The following is a 20342-nucleotide window of genomic DNA, read 5'->3' on the forward strand; positions in this document are numbered from 1 at the left end:
GGAGCGCACTCCCTCCTGGAGTGACACCACAAGTTTCATTCGGGAAGGCTTCAGGAGGGGTGAGTACTGAGCCGCGAACGGAAAATGGAGCGACGTCCTTTTCTTAGGGCATTGTCCGTGGCTTGTATTGACTGGCTTTCCGACCCTTTGGGAAATTTCTGGAAGGGAGCTGCCTGAGCAGATGAAGGGAGAGCGGGAAAGAAGCCCAGGAAGCCTGTGCTCCCACGCCGGGCGCTCTGCAGCTGTAGGAGCGCGGGTCAGCCCAGCCAGATGGCGCTGTCTGGCTTTCCCTGGGCCTCCCGTTCGAGTCCCTAGAGGTCCCAGCCGCAGCGGCCCCTCTAGCCGACCGGCTCAGGCTCTGTGGTTCCGGGCGGAAGTGAGGCGCCGAGCGGAACGGCCTCTGGTGACATTTTCTCCGGGCGGCTCGGACAAGTGAAGGGACTTGGCGGTGGAGGCTGCGGAGGCGGCGAGACTCGCTTTGGCCCCGGTGGGGCTCTGACCGCGACCCCCTGCTTGCCGCCGGGGCTTGTGCCGAGGAAGAGAAGGCGGCGGTGGCCGTGACGTTCAGAGTCTCCGCGGCCCGGAGAGACCTGGCCCGGGGGGGGGCGGTCGGTGTGTGCCCCGACGGGGCGCGCGGAGCGAGCGAGGAGGTGCGGGGCCGCAGCGGAGCGCAGGTGAGGTAGGAAGGGGCGCAGGGCCGCGGCCGGCTACCGGTCGAGCCGCGGGACCCGGGCTACTTCCCGGGAAGGGTCGGGTTGAGTCGGAGGGGTGCGGGCCGCGGGCCGCGGGCGAGGCTCTGCGGCGTCTGGGCGTCCGGGTCGTGACGGGGCAGGGCTGTCGGACGCCGGGTATTTGAGCTCGGGCGTGGCGGGAGGCGCGGCCCGGGTGGGGGCCAGCGAGAGGGGCGGAACAGCCCGACCCTTGGCTTGCTCGCTCGCTGGTAACCCTCGCGCCCTCCGGTCCCGGCCGAGTTGGCGGGCCGAGCCCCCCTCCTCTTCCCTGGCCCGGCGGGTTCCTTTACCAGGCGGCGGAGAGGAGGCTGGAGGTGCCGCAGCCCGTGGGCCGCGCGGGGGAGCGGCTTCGCCGCACTGGAGTTGTCTTCACGCAACTTTCTGGGGCCCCAGGTCGCTGGGGGAGCGGCGGCGGCGGCTTTGCCAGCTGTGCTGGCCCCGAGAGCCGGGATCTGGCGCCGACACCTGCCCCGACTCTCGAGAGCCCGGGCGGCCGCCCCAGCACCGCGGCTGCCGAGGCCTAGGAGGAGGGAGGAAGGCTTTCTCCGGCGTGGCGCCGCCTGCGTTTCGGCAGTGCTTCCACTACCTTCGGCCTCCGGTCAATGGGAGGGATGTGTCAGTCTCCAAAATTGATCTCTTCTGGCCAGTTTGTCAACTTTATTTAGAAACCTGGCGAGGATGTAAACTGACGAGCCTCAGCTTAAAGATCATCGTCTTCTCTGACTCTTTTCAGAGAGAATTATCCTCTTTTCCGCAATAGTACTTCGTACTTTGTACTTTATTAATTGTAGCACCGATCTCAGTGGATTGTTGGGGCAGCAACCCCCAACAGAACTTCACGTCATTCATTCTCCCTTTTAAATCGTCCTCTCCGCTGTCACAGAATAGATGCTCACAGGTTGAAGGAATGAACGTCTGTACTTGTTCCAGATTGAACCGCTTGAACAGTTTGTGCTGGATGTGCTTTTCGTTTCTCGCCTGAGCTTCTGCTTTCTGAATCCTTCCACCCAGTAGGATGAAAAACCCACTGATGATGATGCTTTGTCAAGGTTGGACCTTTTAATTACAAATACATCTGGCAGTTTTGCTTAGGCTGTTATTGTGTAGTGTCGTTGGGCACAAGTTAACAGTTTGAATTACTCCTTTTCTTCTCCTGGGATAGTTTAAGGATGGAGGCTATTAACTTTATAATGCGGTGTTGCTGATTCTAGCAATCAAGATTCCTTCAGTAAGAGCATTGCCTTTTGATTTAACAAGCATTTTTAGAGGCCTACAATTATTACCTGATGTCCTGAGGAGTCACAATGCTGATCTTTTTTAGTAGGAAGTGTAATATTTTGGCCAAATAATCTGGCTAATAAAATGCCTAATTGAGTGCTTTATGCATAGTAGGTGCTGAATAAATAAAATTATGAATTAAATTTGAAATCAGGAAACTAAGATGGTATTTACTGTGATGACCTGTATGCTACTTTATGAAGAACCTTAATGAAATTTCATGCAGTTCCATAAAATGAGAAATAAAAATATTTTTAGATATTTCTAAATCAGATTCTTTCAGAGTGCTTTTCAGTAATCTTAAAACTTCAAACCATATCTTTTTCATAATGTTAACAAAGTTTCCAAATAGGTGATAAAATATGAAAGGAAGGGAGAAACTTCAAGGTAATTATACTTGAGGTATCAGCTAAATATGATTTTCTAATGGAAAATTTTTTTTTCTGAATCATTTTGTGAAAAATGAGATGGACTAAACTGGAAACTTTCCCTACTGTTAGCTTCATATTAAGTTCACAGTGTAGTTGTTACATTGCTCACTAATTCAGTTTATATTACTCTTAATTGCATTTATGAAAGTGTCATAAATGCTTTTTGTTTTATAGTCTTCATGATTAAAGATAGGTTTAGCTTTAGATTCTAATTTAATGCAGTTCTGAGAGAACTGAGTGCTCAATGTTTGTCCTTCGAAGATTTCTGTTTCATATATGACATTGGTACCTTAAGTGTCCTTAGTGTATGACTAGTAATTTCTGGGAGGTGGTGTAGTTACTCATTCGAGGGATTGTTTTGCCGGGATCTTCAGTCTTACGGGTTTTTTTTTTATGGTTTTATTTTAATGTGTGCATGAATAAAGCTGATATATGGGCGATTAGAATGTTTTTGTTTTTTCTTTTTAAAGCTTGGAACTGGTGTGTGTGTGTATGTGTCACACACACACAGTAGAAACCGAGACCGTATGTTTATAACTTCGGTAAATCATCTTAATTTTCCTCCAGGTAACTAGCAACATGAAAACAGTGTATATTCTTGTCTACTGAATTGACAATACTTAAGAAAATCTGTAAAAGGTGGAAAATGTTGTACTATTAATGTGTTTTCTTTTGAACCACACTGATTTCGGTATTCTGTATTATTTTAGAAAAGAATTTAGGGCCAAATAAAGTTTCTTGTGTAATTGAGAAGTAAAAATGAAATAGATGTATTGATAACTGGGTAAAAAGCTATGAGACTATAGAAGAGGGGAAGAGCTATTGAGGAAACAACAAAACATTAAGGTGGAACTTCTTTATTCTCACAACACTAATTTATTGATTGCTTACTGTGTGCCAGTAGTGCTCTAGTTACTGGTGCTCTAGTGGTGAATATGACTGTCAGGTCTTGATGCTAAAGAAACTTACACTTTTTTTTAAATTTTAGGTTTACATTACTGTTTATGCTTTGTGTTGGACGTTCTGTAGGTTTGGATAAATGTGTAATGACATGTATCCATCATTATGGCATCATACAGAGTATCTTCACTGCCCTAAAAATGCTCTGCCTGTCCTTCGCTCCTCCACCCCACCCTACCCCCAACAGCCCCTGGCAACCACTGATCTTTTCATTGTTGCCACTGTTTTGCCTTTTCTGTGACGTCATATAGTTGGAATCATACAGTATGTAGCCTTTTCAGATTGGCTTCTTTCACTTAGTAATGCATATCTAAGCTGCTTCTGTGTTTTTTCATGGCCTGGTAGATCATTTCTTTATAGTGTCGAATAATATTCCATTGTCCGGATCTACCACTGTTTATTTATTTATTCACCTCCTGAAGCATATCTTGGTTGAAGGAACTTACACATTTAAACCTGGAGTTTGAGATGGATTTACACGTGGGCATTCCAGGCTAGGGAACAGCCTAAGCAAAGTTGTGAGTATCAGTGATCTTGGATGGTGTGGCCAGTGCCTTGAGTTTACAGAGGGATAGATGTAAACTCTGTGGGGTAGAGGAAGGTAGGGCCAGGATTATAAAAGTACCTTAGTCTGCTAGTGGGTTATTAATTTTTTTCTTTAAGGGGAATATGAAGGATGAGGTAGACATTCATTGAAAGATTTTTCTGTATCCTTAAGTTCACTGAGTAGAAGTTTTGTTGGTATTATTTCTTTATTATGGGTTGATTCTTGACAGCCAGACTAAAGTAATTTGATAGTTATTTTTCTTTAGTTGTCAAATTCCAGTCTTAAGTTTAAATTTGATTGGTGTCATGAAACTTTTCTCAATCCTGTTTTAGCCTTTATCTTTATTTATTTTTCTTTAAATATTTATTTATTTAGGCTGCTCTGGGTCTTAGTTGCGGCATGCAGACTTCTTAGTTGCAGCATGTGAATTCTTAGTTGCGGCATGCATGTGGGATCTAGTTCCTTGACCAGGGATCGAACCTGGGTCCCCTGCATTGGAAGCTCGGAGTCTTACCCATTGAACCATCAGGGAAGTCCGAGCCTTTATCTTTAATTGAAACTAACTTACCTTACTCTTTCAGAACTAATGATTGAACTTAGGGAAGTATATGTTTTCTGCTTCTGTGTGGACACCTTCTCTTAGCAGAAGTGGGACTGATGTTCAGTCAGTTTTCACACATAGCCTACCGGCCCTTGTGATGAAAGGAAGGAGCAGGGTGAAACTAAAATTATCTTGCTTGTTTTACTCTCTTATATTCCTAAACTGCTAGGAGAGAAAATGTGTATTATATATATTGTACATATTTATCATAACATATTAGTAGAAGCCAATAATAGTAACTGTGATTTAAAAATACTGTGAAGTGACCAGTATGACTCAGGTTTGGTGGTTGTCTTATTTAAAATTTGTGGCGTTAATTTACAGTGAGTGTTTTTTATTGAAGTATAGTTGATTTACAATGTTGTGTTAATGTCTGCTGTACAGCAAAGTGATTCAGCTGTACATGTATATACATTCTTTTTTACGTTCTTTTCCACTGTGGCTTATCACAGGTTATTGAATGTAGTTCCCTGTGCTATACAGCAGGACCCCATTGTCCGTCCATTCCACATAATACTAGCGGGCATCTGATAACCCCAATCTCACTCCATCCCCATCTCCCACCTTGCCCTGGCAACCACAAGTCTGTTTTCTATGTTACAGTGTTTGTTTTAAGTTTTGTTTCTATTCTCTTTTATGTCTTTATTCCAGATAGATACCTCATACCTCTTTGCTCAGATTCTGTCACTTAAAATGGCCAATAGATGGTGTAAGTCTTAAGTTACTAATTTGACTTTAATTTAAAAACTACCTGAATGAGTATTTTCTAGTTAAGATTAATCAAAAGTAGAAATTGGGGCTTCCCTGGTGGCACAGTGGTGGGGAGTCTGCCTACCGATGCAGGCCGGTCCGGGAAGATCCCACATGCCGCGGAGTGGCTGGGCCCGTGAGCCATGGCCACTGGGCCTGCGCATCCGGAGCCTGTGCTCTGCAGCAGGAGAGGCCACAACAGTGAGAGGCCCGCGTACCGCAAAAAAAAAAAAAAAAAGTAGAAGTATATTCGAAGAACTTAATTTGTATGTGGGGGCAGTTATACCTGGTTAAATTAAAAACCCATTTACTGAGCACTCAGGTGCCCAGGTGGAGACGGGTACAAAGATAAAAGAAATTTCTGCTCAAGGAGCTCAAATCTAGGGAACCAGATGATTTCTAAGTTTCTTTCTGGCTCTGAAATGTGGAGAAGAAAAGTAGGCTGTAGGACAAAAAGTACTGTACAAAATAACTAGAGTATGGAGTTAGTTTTTTTCTTTATAAAATAATTTAAAATTAGGTATTGGAAAATAGCATTTTTTTCTTAAATGGGTCTCTAAGATTAAAAGAAAATGATTGGAGACTTGAATGTTCATTTTTGTACTGCCAGTTCATGTACAAAATAACTTTTTCCTATGCCTGGAATACAAGTCCATGTATTAGTAAATTAGTTCTGATTGTTGTCCAAAGAGCAACAAAATTAAATGTTAGAACTTATTATAGCAGACATTCCCAAGAATGTGGATAAACTAGGATTGTGTTTAGATAATCTAGAAATTCAAGTTTTCATCAGCATGGTTAACATTAGGGAAACCAGATACTGACGAAAGGGATCAGTAGAAGTTATTTTTTACTGAGTTGTCTGGCTTAAAAAAATTAACTTCTGTGATGTTCAGAGTCAGCATTTTGTTAGGTGCCTTATAATTAGAGAAAGGTATTTTTGGGGATAGGGAAGTTGGGTATGGACTAAAACTCTAGGAAAACAGGACTGTTTTCCTTTCTGTACTAAGAACAAAAACCTCATGTGGTTAGAATTTTAAGCAGTATCTTGTCTGCCTTAGTTTTGACCTAACATAGAAGCATAGTTTAGTCTTAAATCAGCATTATATCATCAAGGGTTTCCCATTATTTATGTCCACTGCGATCCACTAAACAATTTGCTCTGAGCCTGAGGGCATGTATAGTAGATAGGATTTTGGCAGTATTTATTTTGGGGACCTCAGATCCCAGCATATGGTGACCCCTCTTTATTTGTACTGTCTTCTGAGGGAGATAGAAAATGGCCAGAGGGAAATCTAGAAACCTGTGTTTTAAATTATTCTTGATTTACGCTGATGGTGCTTTTGAGTCTCTCATTAGCAACGGTGCATTCTTTGCATTTGGTAACTTCCTTGGCTTCTTACTTGATGCTAGTTTATTCACAGCCCTGGTGCTAGGCCAGATACTCGTCAGTCGTAACTCGTCAGTCGTAGAATCCGCAACATGAAGTGATTTGAGCAGCCATTATCACTTGTGGCCTATTTATAGAGCTTATATCAGTGGAGAAAAGGTTGGCTGGCAAGCAAGCAAAGCTGCTCCCTTCCCGTGGTTGCAGTCTTGCAATTTATATTTCAGTTCCAGGTAGGCCACATCTATTCATCTGCATTAAGTTTTAGTGTTCCCTTTCTGTACTCCAAACCTTTTGCACTCCAATTTCTTTCTTTTTTTAAAAAAATTATTTATTTATTTATTTTATTTTTGGCTGCGTTGGGTCTTCGTTGATGCGCGCAGTCTTTCTCTAGTTGCGGCGAGCGGGAGCTACTCTTAATTGGGGTGCGTGGGCTTCTCATTGCTGTGGCTTCTCTTGCTGGGGACACAGGCTCTAGGCCCGCGGGCTCAGTAATTGTGGCCCACGGGCTTAGTTGCTCCGCACGGGCTTAGTTACTCTGTGGCATGTGGGATCTTCCCGGACCAGGGCTTGAACCCGTGTCCCCTGCATTGGCAGGCGGATTCTTAACCACTGCGCCACCAGAGAAGCCCTGTAGATGTTTTTATTTCAGTTTCAATTTTTGATTCCTGTACTGTCCACATTATCCATGCTACAACTTCTCAGTGGGAAAACTTACCCTGAATCCTGACAAATAATTGAAAGAAGACCTTCGAAAGCAGAATTTGTTTTGAGATGGTGCTTATTTAAGATAAGAATACTGTTGTCATTAAAGTATCTTAGTATTTATGTATACAAATTAGAAAAGAGGTTAATTTTTCTATTTCAAACAGTTTGAGAGCATCACTGTTAAAGATGCATAGAATCTCTTCCTAAAACTGAATATCTGGGGAGAGGGGGCTTCATTTTGAGTTTTGATACAATACTGCTTTTTACATTATTTGTGTTATGTGGCTTAAGATAGTTTCTGGTTTTGCATCTTTATAAATATGCAATCACTTTATATAATGTTCTCAATGTAAGGAGGCAGCTTTACTAGGCTGTTAGCAGTTGTCTGTTTTGTCTTATGTTTTTTTTTAAAATAAATTTATTTATTTAATTTATTTATTTTTGGCTGTGTTGAGTCTTCGTTGCTGCGTACGGGCTTTCTCTAATTGTGGCAAGCGAGGGCTACTCTTTGTTGCAGTGTGCAGGCTTCTCATTGTGGTGGCTTCTCTTGCTGTGGAGCACGGGCTCTAGGCACGCAGGCTTCAGTAGTTGCAGCACGTGGGCTCAGTAGTTGTGGCTTGTGGGCTCTAGAGTACAGGCTCAGTAGTTGTGACACATGGGCTTAGTTGCTTCGTGGCATGTGGGATCTTCCCAGACCAGGGCTCGAACCCATGTCCCCTGCATTGACAGGTGAATTCTCACCCACTGTGCCACCAGGGAAGCCCTTGTCTTATGTTTTTATCTGGAAAGATAAAATAAAAGGGGAGTTACTATATCAGAAATCATGCTGATTCTATGTAATGGAATATATATATATTTTAAACTTCCCTATTTTAATTAATTAATGTATTTATTTATTGGCTGCCATGTAGCATGCAGGATCTTTAGTTCCCTGACCAGGGATTGAACCCATGCCCCCTGCAGTGGAAGCACGGAGTCTTAACCATTGGACCACCAGAGAAGTCTCTGTAATATCTATTTTTATATACAAGTCACTAGTACTATTAAGCAAACAAGGTATGTATTTCATTAGTGGTCTTGGTGATATTTAGAAATGATTCGGTTCATCAACCAATATTTGTTAAATATTATGTGTTAGGAACTGAGAGCGAACGGAAGATGATTAACATAATCTCTGTTTTCAAAGAAGATTGTGATATAATGGGGCTGAGGAGGGTGAGTAAAACATTTATACCAATAAGTTGTATCTTTTTTTGTTGTTGTTGTTTTTTGTTTTTGTTTTTGTTTTTTTTTGCGTTACGTGGGTCTCTCACTGTTGTGGCCTCTCCCGTTGCGGAGCACAGTCTCGGAACGCGCAGGCTCAGCGGCCATGGCTAACGGGCCCAGCCACTCCGCGGCATGTGGGATCCTCCCAGACCGGGGCACGAACCCGTGTCCCCTGCCTCGGCAGGCGGACTCTCAACCGTTGCGCCACCAGGGAAGCCCTTTGTTTTTTTTTTTCCACCAGGGAAGCCCTTTGTTTTTTTTTTTTCTTTCTCGGTACGCGGGCCTCTCACTGTTGAGGCGTCTCCCGTTGCAGTGCACAGGCTCCGGGATGCGCAGGCTCAGCGGCCATGGCTAACGGGCCCAGCCACTCCGCGGCATGTGGGATCCTCCCAGACCGGGGCACGAACCCGTGTCCCCTGCATCGGCAGGCGAACTCTCAACCACTGCGCCACCAGAGAAGCCCCAGTTGTATCTTTTTAATTGCTTTCCTCATGGTGTGTTATTTCCCTTCTCCCTCATGTATAAGGTTAGCTCTTAATTTCTTGGGGTTAAATGTTCTCAGTGCTTTGTGTGTGTGTGTGGTTTGCTTTAAAAATCACCCTCTTACAGCAGTGTATTTGTGTGCCACAAGTAGAAAATTCAGGTAATAATTGTTAGGTGCTAATGTTTTTGATGATTACTGGTATTGTGATTCTCTCCCACCATTAGAATTAGATTGTCACAATATCTATTTTGATATTGAACTTGTCTAACACTGTAGAATCATATTATAATCTTTCTGTGACAGTTGCCCACACCAGCAGGGAGTAGGCACACAATACTTTTTGAAAGCCCTGCTTCATTCTAGTTTTATCTTCACGGGTTGCAGTTTGTCTCTGGTGCTGGTCTCCTGTTCTTGTTTATATTTGAAAAACAAAACCAAGCAAAACTTCAGAACTCTTTAGGCCTTTTTTAAAATTTTCTGGGTGTAGAGTAGGCAAATTTTGACAAAAACCTAAGAGAGTGGTTTTAAAAACCCATGACTGATTGTCATGGATTTTTTTTTTTTAAACCTTGGTCCCAATTACATATTAGGGAAGTTACTACTGCTTAAAAAAATGAGTTAGCAGTAGACGCAAGCTATAATCTATTTCATATCATAACTGTCACGAAAGCAGAAACTTCTGTTATCTTAGAGTTAGCTACATTCTTATTGGTGGTCTCATGACTTTTTTTTTTTAAGTCTCATCCATGTAAGAAGTAAATATTTTAACAAAAGTATAGAAACAGTCCAATTGATTTGATTTTTACTGCTGGGAGAGTGCATCATTTTTGAATCATAAGTTCAGTGATAAACACGCATAGTTGAATATTTGAACTGTAAGGCAGCTAACAATTTTTAGATTTTGAAGCTAAGCCTATTTAAAAAAAAAAAAAATAGAAAACTTGTTTAGGGACTTCCCTGGCGATTCAGTGGTTAGGACTTGGTGATTTCACTGCTGTGACCCTGGGTTCAGTCCCTGGTAGGGGACCTAAGGTCCCGCAAGCTGTGTGGTGTGGCCAAATAAAAAGTAAAAAATAAAAGTAGGGACTTCCCTGGTGACGCAGTGGTTAAGAATCCGCCTGCCAGTGCAGGGGACACGGGTTCGATCCCTGGTCCAGGAAGATCCCACATACTGTGGAGCAGCTAAGCCCGTGCCCCACAACTACTGAAGCCCGCGTGCCTAAAGCTGGTGCTCCGCAAGAAGGGAAGCCACCGCAATGAGTAGCCTGTGCACCGCAATGAAGAGTAGCCCCCCCTCTCCGCAACGAGAGAAAGCCAGCGCTCAGCAATGAAGATGCAACGCAGCCAAAAATAAATAAATAGAAAATAAGTAAATTTTAAAAATAAATAAATAAAAAATTCGTTTAGACTAGATTGTTGTGAGGCTATTTAAACTGCAGCTCCTTTGCTTAATAATTCCTCTTTTTCCTCCTTACATGGCATAGTTTTTACTTTCATTGATTAACCATTTCACATCATTGGGCATAACGTTAAGTCAATGCGTATGGAAAACTATACCATTTTCTTCAAATATAAAGATACTGAAGAAATGGTGGTTTTGTGGTTTCTATAAGATGAATTAAAACAAAGGATGTTTTGTTTTTAGGGAGAACTATCAAAGGAGCAGTCTTGTGTACCTTCTTGAGTGTAAAATGTAGATATACCTTGATTTACACAAAAGATGTGTATTTGTGGGCGAAGCCAAATTATGAAGTGGCTTGGGTTTTTTATTTTTTGGCTACGCCGCAGGGCATGTGGGATCCTAGTTCCCTGACCAGGGATGGAACTTGTGCTCCCTGCAGTGGAAGTTCCTCAGAGTCCTAACCACTGGACTGCCAGGGAATTCCTGGTATTTGTTATTTAAATATTACTAGCTTGTACTAATTGAGCCATAGATCTAAGCAAAGATATGGCATGCATTTGCATATCTGGTAGCTGCTGTTTTGAAAAAATAAATAAATCATTTCTAAAGCCTTGTATCATTATTATGCATATCTGAAAGGACTCATGCTATGCTAATGATGCATTTGTAGTTAAAATCAGTGCTGAAGTAACTGCACTGTAGCAGAGTTTGTACTTAAAATTTTTAAATGGTTTGGACGTTATTAACAAATATGTGAGATTTTAAAATGTCCACTTAAAAAAAAAATCAAGATGTCCTTAAGATTCTATTTTAGTAAAACATTTAATTTTTAAGTGATATGGGCCTTATCGACAGGGCCTAGCAAAATGTCTTTTGCTTAATAAATTCTGACTGTAAGTATATGTTCAAGAACGGGACTGCACTGGTGGTCCAGTGCTTAAGACTCTGCGCATCCACCCCACGGGGCACAGGTTTGATCCCTGGTTAGGGAACTAAGATCCTGCATGCCGTGTGGCGCAGCCCAAAAAAAAAAAAGTATATGTTCAAGAAATATTAAGTGTCTCCTGTGTGTTGAGTGTTTTTCTAGTGGTGCTGGTATAGTAATCAAGGAGACAAAATCCTTGCCCTCTTGTGTCTTACGTTCTATGAAGCAGATAGGCAATAACCTAGACACATAAATAAGCAAGATAATTTTAGACACTTTAAAAAAAGAGAATAATGGGGTATGGGTGAGAGGATGCATTTAATGCATTCAGGGAAGGCCTTTGTAATGTAAATTTGAATTGATGCCTGAAATATGAGAGCCAGCCTGAAAAAGAGCTAGGGGAGTGCTTTCCTGGCAGTGTGAACAGCAAGTGCAAAATACCCTGAATCAGAAAAATTGAAGATTTTGGAGCCTAAAGAGACAAAATGATGCTGAAATGAGGATTGAGCAAGACATACCTTGTAAGCCTCAAAAAAAAATTCAAATTTTATTCTAATCGTCAGGAAATATATATAAAGAAACTGTGGGTCTAAGCAAGGAGCAGTCTTATTTACCCTCTCCAGGGTAAAATGTAGATGTGCCTTGATTTACACAGGAGATATATTCTTGTATATTTGTGGGCAAAACCAAATTTTAGCACCAGGTTCCCCACGAATGTGTGTGTGTGATGGGTGGCCTTTCTGGCTGCCCAGGGACAGGTTATCTGTAAATGGTTTAGCAACAAAAAATGAATTTTAAATATCAGACTTCAAATATATTACAGAAACTTGTTTTAAAGGAATCTGTATTAAAACCTTATCTTTTAAATATATAACCTACTTTATCTTTTGTAAAGATCTATGTGTTCAGAACTTTTATTTTGGTTACAGGAGGCTACTTGTGTAGCATGATCTAGTCTTAGGTTAAGAAGCAGGTTGGAAATTTGGAAACAGTTCTAAATATATCTGTCTAAATATATCTAAATATAACTTGGCCATTGACCTACATATTCTTTTCTTAGAAATGAGGATTATACATTTCAGGTTAACTATGAGCAATAATTAATAAAAATAATTAAAATGCTCTGAAAACCTAAATAGAATTGTTTAGATATGTTGTCAGTGTGGGTAGACCACTTTATTCTGTGTATCTTTTTAAATTACAGCTTTTATAAAGGCCTACAAATAAGCAATAAAACATTTATTAATTTCTTTTTAAAAATTGTTAGTGACTGAAAGAAACATTCTTTTAGTGGGTTTTAAAAATGTAATTGACTCTTATCTTTTTAAAATAATCCTTGAAACTTTTTGAAAACATTGAGGTCTTGGCTAATTCATGGTTGAGTATTTTATGCTGTGGCTAAAATTGACCAGCAGCACCCGTAGTGCCACTTGGAGGCACTAGTTTTCTGATGCTGAGAAGTAAAGGCCAGGGTAATGCAGATTGCGCTCATGTTACCTTTTCCATGAAGTCTACAAGGAGAGCTGCTAACTACAGGGTTTTCTATATGCTGTGACCCTAGTTCCTATGAAGCTGTTTATTCAGGAGATGACTAAAACGTGTGTGTGATCATACACATTTTTTAAAAAGCAAAAATGAGATTTAATAGGTTAATTTAACTGTGGTAACTCCAGTGTGCATCTGGCCTAGCTGAATCTAGGAGTTCATTTGATATAATCTGAGCACTATTTTTCTCTCTTGTATACTGGCTCTTTATTGCTTTTACTTGTGGGCTTAATTTCTAGCCAGGCTTTCCTCATGAGGACAGAGTTGGCCCCCCCAGCAGCTCCAAGCCAACAAGTTTCCTCAGCATTAAAAAAAACCTAATAGACTTTATTTTTTAGATCAGTTTTAGGTTTGCAGAAAAATTTAACAAAGTACAGAGAGTTACTTTAACCCCCCTCCCCAGTTTCTCCTGTTATTAACATCTTGCATTAGTTTGGTACATTTGTTACAATTGATGAGCTAATATTGATACATTATTAAAGTTCAAGTTTATATTAGGGGTCACTCTTTGTGTTGAAAAAGAGATACTCTGTTGAATAGCGTGAAATAACAGTTCTGTGGGTTTTGACCAATGCCTATCCATCATTATAGTATCTAACAATAGTTTCACTTCCCTGAAGATCTCATCTTATTAATTCCTCCCTCTTCTCCACCACCCTCTGGCAACTTCTGATTTTTTTTTAACAGACTATTTAGTTATTTATTTTAATTGACTTAATTTTTTAAGAGCAGTTTTAGGTTCACAGCAAAATTGAATGTAAATTCAGAGATCTCCCATGTACTCCTTGCCCCATACATGCATAGTCTCCTCTATTATCAACGGTCTCCCCCCCCCCCCCCCCCCCCCCACCCACCCAGTGGTACATTTGTTACAACTGAGGAAGCTACATTAACACGTTATCACCCAGAGTCCATAGTTGACTTTAGGGATCACTCTTGGTGGTGTTTATGGATTTGGATAAATTTATAATGACATGTTTCCACAATTACAGTTTCACTGCCCTGAAAATCTTCTGTGCTCTGCCTATCCATCTCTCCCTACCCCAAATCCCTGGCAACCACTGGTGGTTTTACTATCTCTCCATAGTTTTGCCCTTTCCAGAATGTCATACAGTTGGAATTATACACTATGTAGCCTTTTCAGATGGGCTTCTTTCACTTAGTAATATGCATTTAAGTTTCTCCAGTGTCTTTTCATGGCTTGAGAGGTCATTTATTTTTAGTGCTGAATAATATTCCATTGCCCCGATGTAACAATTTATTCATTCACCTACTAAAGCAGCCGTCTCCAACCTTTTTGGCACCAGGGACTGGTTGGTGGAAGACAGTTTTTCCACTGATGGGGTTGGGGGGAGATGGTTCAGTAATGTGAGCGATGGGGAGCGGCAGATGAAGCTTTGCTCGCCTACCTGCCGCTCACCGCTTGCTGTGTGGCCCAGTTCCTAACAGGCCATGGACCAGTACTGGGGGTTGGGGACCCCTGTACTAAAGGATGTCTTCTTGGTTGCTTCCAGTTTTTGGCAGTATATTCTTAAGCATTTTTGGCTGAAAATCAGTGTTAAAAGTAGAATTATAGCAGAAGCACACTTTCTTTTTGATTATTACTATCACCAAAAGTAAATATTTATTGAACACATTATTTTAAGGTATGGTGCTAGGTGGGTTATACTTTGGAGTGATGAGTAGGGAAGAACTTGGACTCTGGAGTTGCTTTAGTTAAAATTCTGACTCCAGTATTGGCTCTGTGAGTTTGTGCAAATTGCCTAACTTTGTACCTATCTTTAAAATGGGTTAATAGTACAGTTGATCCTTGAATAACATGAGTTTGGACTGTGTGGGTCCACTTATGGGTATTTTTTGTTCCAGTAGTAAATATTACAGTACTACATGAGCCAAGGATACGGAGATCCCGAGGATATGGAAGAAAGGAGTATAGGGAAGGCTGACTATATTATACTGGATTTTTGACTGTGAGTAGGGTTGGGGTTGGGGGTGGGTTATGCATTTAAATGCTTAGCTGATTTTCTAGAGAGTAGAGAGTGCTTGATTTTAATAGTTACTGAGCATATATGCACACATCCACCCCCCACCCCCCACAGATAGATTGTATCCTTGGCCATCAAACAATCGATCCAGTCATGCCAAAGGCTGAATTATTTGCAGTTATTTTTACAAGAATGTAAGATTAGTACTAAAATACTACTTAAACAACTGTTCTGCTTTCCTACATCCATACAGGGTATATATATTGAGAGGTGTCTGAGCTGTGTAGTGCTTTAGACATTTTAAAGCATTCTGTAAACATTGTCATGTGTACATGTTTGTTGCCCTTAATAACCATTAGAGCCTGTATCCTTACTCCCTACTTCTTCTTATCTTTTTTTTTCTTTTAAGGCTTGTATATTAGGAACTAAAGAAAAAAGATACTCATCCTTATTTATATAGTTAATGGTAGACCTAAGATTAGAATTCAAATTTCTTAAATTATTTTTTTTCTCTACTTTGCTGCCTTTATTTTTCATCTGTCATTACTTTTAAGTATGATGAGAGTCAGCTGCAGAGAAATAGAAGAAAATGGTACTGATTCTCAAAGATTTGAATTTTTCCAGTTCATGATTTTATTTCATGTTTTCTTAGGAATGCCAAGGATATTTTAGTATTATTGGCAGGAGAATCCATCCTCACCTCTCCCAAGCATTAGATCTAGATATTAAATATCTTAGTGCTTCCTCAACATTTCTTTACATGTCTCAAAGGTACTTTTTTAAAAAATTGAAGTATAGTTGATTTACAATGTCTTGTTAGTTTCAGGTGTACAGCACAGTGATTCAGTTATATATATATGTGTGTGTGTATATATATATATATACACACACACACACACACACACACACACATCTATTCTTTTTCAGATTCTTTTCCCTTATATGTTATTACAAAATATTGAGTATAGTTCCCTGTGCTCTACAGCAGGTTCTTGTTGGTTATCTACTTTATATATAGTAGTATGTATATGTTAATCCCATCCTCCTAATTTATCCCTTCCCTCACCTTCCCTGTTGGACCATAAGTTTGTTTTCTGTGTCTGTGGCTCTATTTCTGTTTAGTAAATAAGTTTATTTGTATCTTTTTTTTTCAGATTTCACATATAAGTGATACTGTATGATATTTATCTTTGTCTGGTTTACTTCACTTAGTATGATAATCTCTAGGTCCATCCATGTTGCTGCAAATGGCATTATTTCATTCTTTTTTATGGCTGAGTAATATTCCATTGTGTGTGTGTGTGTGTGTGTGTGTGCGCACGCGCGTGTGTGCGTGTGTGTGCATGTGTACCATGTTTTCTTTATCCATTCATCTGTCGATGGACATTCAGGTTTCTTTCATGTCTTGGCTATTGTAAATAGTGCTGCAGTGAACATTGGGGTGCATGTATCTTTTCGAATTAGTTTTCTCCAGATATATGCCCAGGAGTGGGATTACTGGATCATATGGTAACTCTCTTTTTAGTTTTTTAAAGAACCTCCATATCAAAGGAACTTTAAACTCCCTATGCCTGATACTAAAGTCTTGATGTCCCTTTCCCCTCTCCATTCACTACACAGGTCTTTCATGTTCCCTTAGTGATTGGTTCTTCCATCAGTCTAGTTGCAGAATCTAGAAACCAAGAACTTGTCGTTGATACCTGTCTTGATTTATTGATTGATTGATTGTATTGGGTCTTCATTGCTGTGAGGAGGCTTTCTCTAGTTGCGGCAAGTGAAGGCTACTCTTTGTTGCGGTGCGCGGGCTTTTCATTGCAGTGGCTTCTCTTGCTGCGGAGCACAGGCTCTAGGCGTGTGGGCTTCAGTAGCTGTGGCTCGCAGGCTCTAGAGCACAGGCTCAGTAGTTGTGGCGCACGGGCTTAGTTGCTCCACGGCATGTGGGATCTTCCCAGACCAGGGCTCAAACCCGTGTCCCCTGAATTAGCAGGCGGATTCTTAACCACTGTGCCACCAGGCAAGTCCCGATACCTGCCTTTTTCACCTCCCGTATTTGCTCTATGATCTCTCATATTCACCCATATCTCTCTGTTGCCACTACAGTCAGTCTAGAGTTACTGAAATTTTTAGCCTTGCCTTTGAATTGTTCAGCTGACATTTACTCTTACCTTCCTTTTCCATCCATTCTCCACTGTGCAGCCAGAGTGGTCTTTTTATATTTATTTATTTGTTTATTTATTTGGCTGCGTTGGGTCTTTGTTGCTGCTTGTGGGCTTTCTCTAATTGTGGCGAGCGGGAGCTACTCTTCTTTGTGGCGTGTGGGCTTCTCATTGTGGTGACTTGTCTTGTTGCGGAGCACCGACTCTAGGTGCGCGGGCTTCAGTAGTTGCAGCACGTGGGCTTCCGTAGTTGTGGTGCACAGGCTTAGTTGCTCCGTGGCATGTGGGATCTTCCTGGACCAGGGATTTGAACCCGTGTCCCCTGCACTGGCAGGCAGATTCTTAACCCAGAATGGTCTTTTTAAAGTACAAATCAGCTTATATCTATGTCTGCCTTCCCTATTTGAAACAGTGGGTTCCTATTTATTCCTCAGGAAGCCGTCCTAGATCTCCCAGACTATGTTACATTCCTCTTCTTTTTCTCCTTTCATGGTGCCAACATACCTTTTCTCTGCTGGACTTACCGCAGAAGTAAATTTAATATTTGCGTGATTATTCACTTGTGTGATTATTTGATTGTCTCTCCCTTAGACTCTAAGTTCCATTAGGAATGTACCATATATTTCCCAGTGCCTGGCGTAGTATAGCTAACACTAGGTACTCAATAAATATGTGTTGAAAGCCTGAATGAATCCTCATGACTTTGGTTGTAGAGAAGTGACTTGTTTGTTCTGTGATGGACTTGAAGTGAAGAGGAAGAAGAGAGAATAAAAATAATAAAAAACACTATTTCTTGAAATTTGTGCTTGTTATGTACTAGGTGCTTTAAGTGTCATTTATTTCATCCTACCAAGAACTGAAGTTTTACAAACAAGGAAAACCAATGTTAGAGAATATCAGTTTGCCAGTGGACACAGCATTTCCCTTTTCTCACCTTAAGACTGGTGTTTTTATGAACTTTTATTTTCATATTTGAAAGACGTTGGATTACCATATCTCATGGCTATTACCATATTGTGTTAGTGCTTAGAGTGACATTGATAAAAACTGGCAGCAGTTTTGTTTCTGTAGGATTATTGTCTTTGCCAGAATAGACCTGTCATCTAAATGTAATCAGCTTTTAAAGTAACTCAAATGAAACTTTGAAGTTCCTTCTTGGGTTTTAAGTCAAGTACCTTTGACCTTTCTTGTTTCCTTTGATTTTTTTCCCTCATGTCTCTCATTATGGAATATAGGTTAAGATTTTGTAGTAGCCCTGTTACTCTTGTTTTTATTTTTTAATAAATTTATTTATTTATTTTTGGCTGTGTTGGGTCTTCATTGCTGTGCGTGGGCTTTATCTAGTTGCGGTGAGTGGGGGCTACTCTGTTGCAGTGCGCAGGCTTCTCATTGCGGTGGCTTCTCTCATTGCAGAGCATGGGATCTAGGCACGCGGGCTTCAGTAGTTGTGGCTCGCGGGCCCTAGAGCACAGGCTCAGTAGTTGTTGCGTACAGGTTTAGTTGCTCCGTGGCATGCGGGATCTTCCCAGACCAGGGCTCGAACCCGTGTCCCCTGCATTGACAGGCGGATTCTTAACCACTGCACCACCAGGGAAACCCTCTTGTTTTTATTTATTGAAATCATTCTTATCTTTCCAACCCAGTTAAATTATTATCCTCTTTGTAGACACTTTTTCTAGTTCTGATCTTATGAATGTCCAGAGTTCTTTATACTTTCCTGTAGTACTTACCTAATTCTGTCCTACTTGTACTCAACCAGTTCATTTGTGTGAACTACTTACTGTCTTTAATTGCCCTGAAACATTTGAACAGTAGGTTTTCAACAGATCTTTATTTTTGATTACACTTGAGTGTGAGTACCGTGACTTTTTCATTTTGTAGTCCCAAAGCTAGCATGTTGCCTGACACAATAAGTACTTAATACATATTAGCTGAATTAAATAACGTCTGTCCTAGTCTTTTAAAAATGGTTTTAGGGCTTCCCTGGTGGCGCAGTGGTTGGGAGTCCGCCTGCCGGTGCAGGGGACACGGGTTCGTGCCGCGGTCCGGGAAGATCCCACATGCCGCAGAGCGGCTGGGCCTGTGAGCCATGGCCGCTGAGCCTGCGCGTTCGGAGCCTGTGCTCCGCAACGGGAGAGGCCACAACAGTGAGAGGCCCGCGTACTGCAAAAACAAAACGAAACAAAACAAAAACCCCCAAAACTTAGAGTGTGACTGCTTTGAATTAAAGAGCGGAGAACCCAGTACCCAAATTTGTTTTTTAGTGGTCTGATGCCTATGTACTAGTTTTGAAAATTTGTGGGTATAGATTTTTTAGGGGGAAGAGAAGTGACTAAAAAATTTAAACATTGAAATTAAGAGCAGACTCACATGAAGATTGATCTTTATTGTGTTTCTTGTAGACTGTTTTTATGTTGGGTGGTTTTGGGTCACAGATATAGATAGCTTTTTAGTATCAATTTTAAATAAAATGAATGGCTGCAGTAGACTAAATCTTGGAAAAAAACATGTTATAAATTCTATTTGGAGCATAGTGATCTCTCAAGGGAGGTTGGTATAAGCCCTATCACTTGGTACTTGAAGCTAGATTAGATAAAACAGTAGAAGGTCACCTGTTTGGACCAATCCTGCATTGCAAGGGAATAGACAGGATCAGTTGTAAGACTTTTTGTTTTAAACTTAAATTTCTGTGACAGGGAAAATGTTATAGCCTCTACTCAAACAGGCAGAAAAGAATTCTTATTTTGTCAGTAAAACATTGACAAACTTTAAACAACCCTCTTTAAAGTTGCTTTTTTGTCTAAATAGAAAGCTGTTTGTTTTGTGCAAGAGAGCAAAGTGGGAATTCATGAATTATCTAATGCTATGGCTTGTACATGTCAGGAAGCAGTGTAAGTTAACTGGTTCATCTAGCTCATGTTTGAGGCATTACCTGCTTGTGTTTCTTACAGTTCTAGGGTGGTGATATGAAATAAAGATGCAGGAGTTCCCCATTTTGTAGACTGTGGAGCAAAATCTTGCCTAGAAGCAGTTTCACTTAGTGGGCTGTGCTTGTGTCAATTTGTGGTTTCAACGGAAAAAGTGCCTGTAGTAACAGTAAACTTGTAACAGCAAATGACTTGTTTGCATTTGCCGCATCAGGAAGGACAATACAGTGTCAGTTTATTCGTTCATTTTTGTGTCATT

General features: G+C 40.9%; 1 protein-coding gene across 3 annotated transcripts in view; it reads left to right on the forward strand.

Annotated features, from left to right (window-relative positions):
* Window positions 1-368: 368 nt before the first annotated feature.
* ARK2N (arkadia (RNF111) N-terminal like PKA signaling regulator 2N) overlaps window positions 369-20342 on the forward strand; it is an 81749-nt gene continuing 61775 nt past the window's right edge. Inside the window, exon 1 of one of the 3 annotated variants that reach the window (XM_024734683.1) lies at window positions 369-674. The gene's annotated coding sequence lies outside the window, so the exon portion shown is untranslated. Of the gene's footprint in view, window positions 680-20342 lie in introns of all 3 variants that reach the window. The other 2 variants (XM_024734681.1, XM_024734680.1) reach the window with 2 other exon arrangements.

The sequence above is a fragment of the Neophocaena asiaeorientalis genome, unplaced genomic scaffold (assembly GCF_003031525.2).
Source record: "Neophocaena asiaeorientalis asiaeorientalis breed wild unplaced genomic scaffold, Neophocaena_asiaeorientalis_V1.1 scaffold322, whole genome shotgun sequence".
Taxonomy (NCBI): domain Eukaryota; kingdom Metazoa; phylum Chordata; class Mammalia; order Artiodactyla; family Phocoenidae; genus Neophocaena; species Neophocaena asiaeorientalis.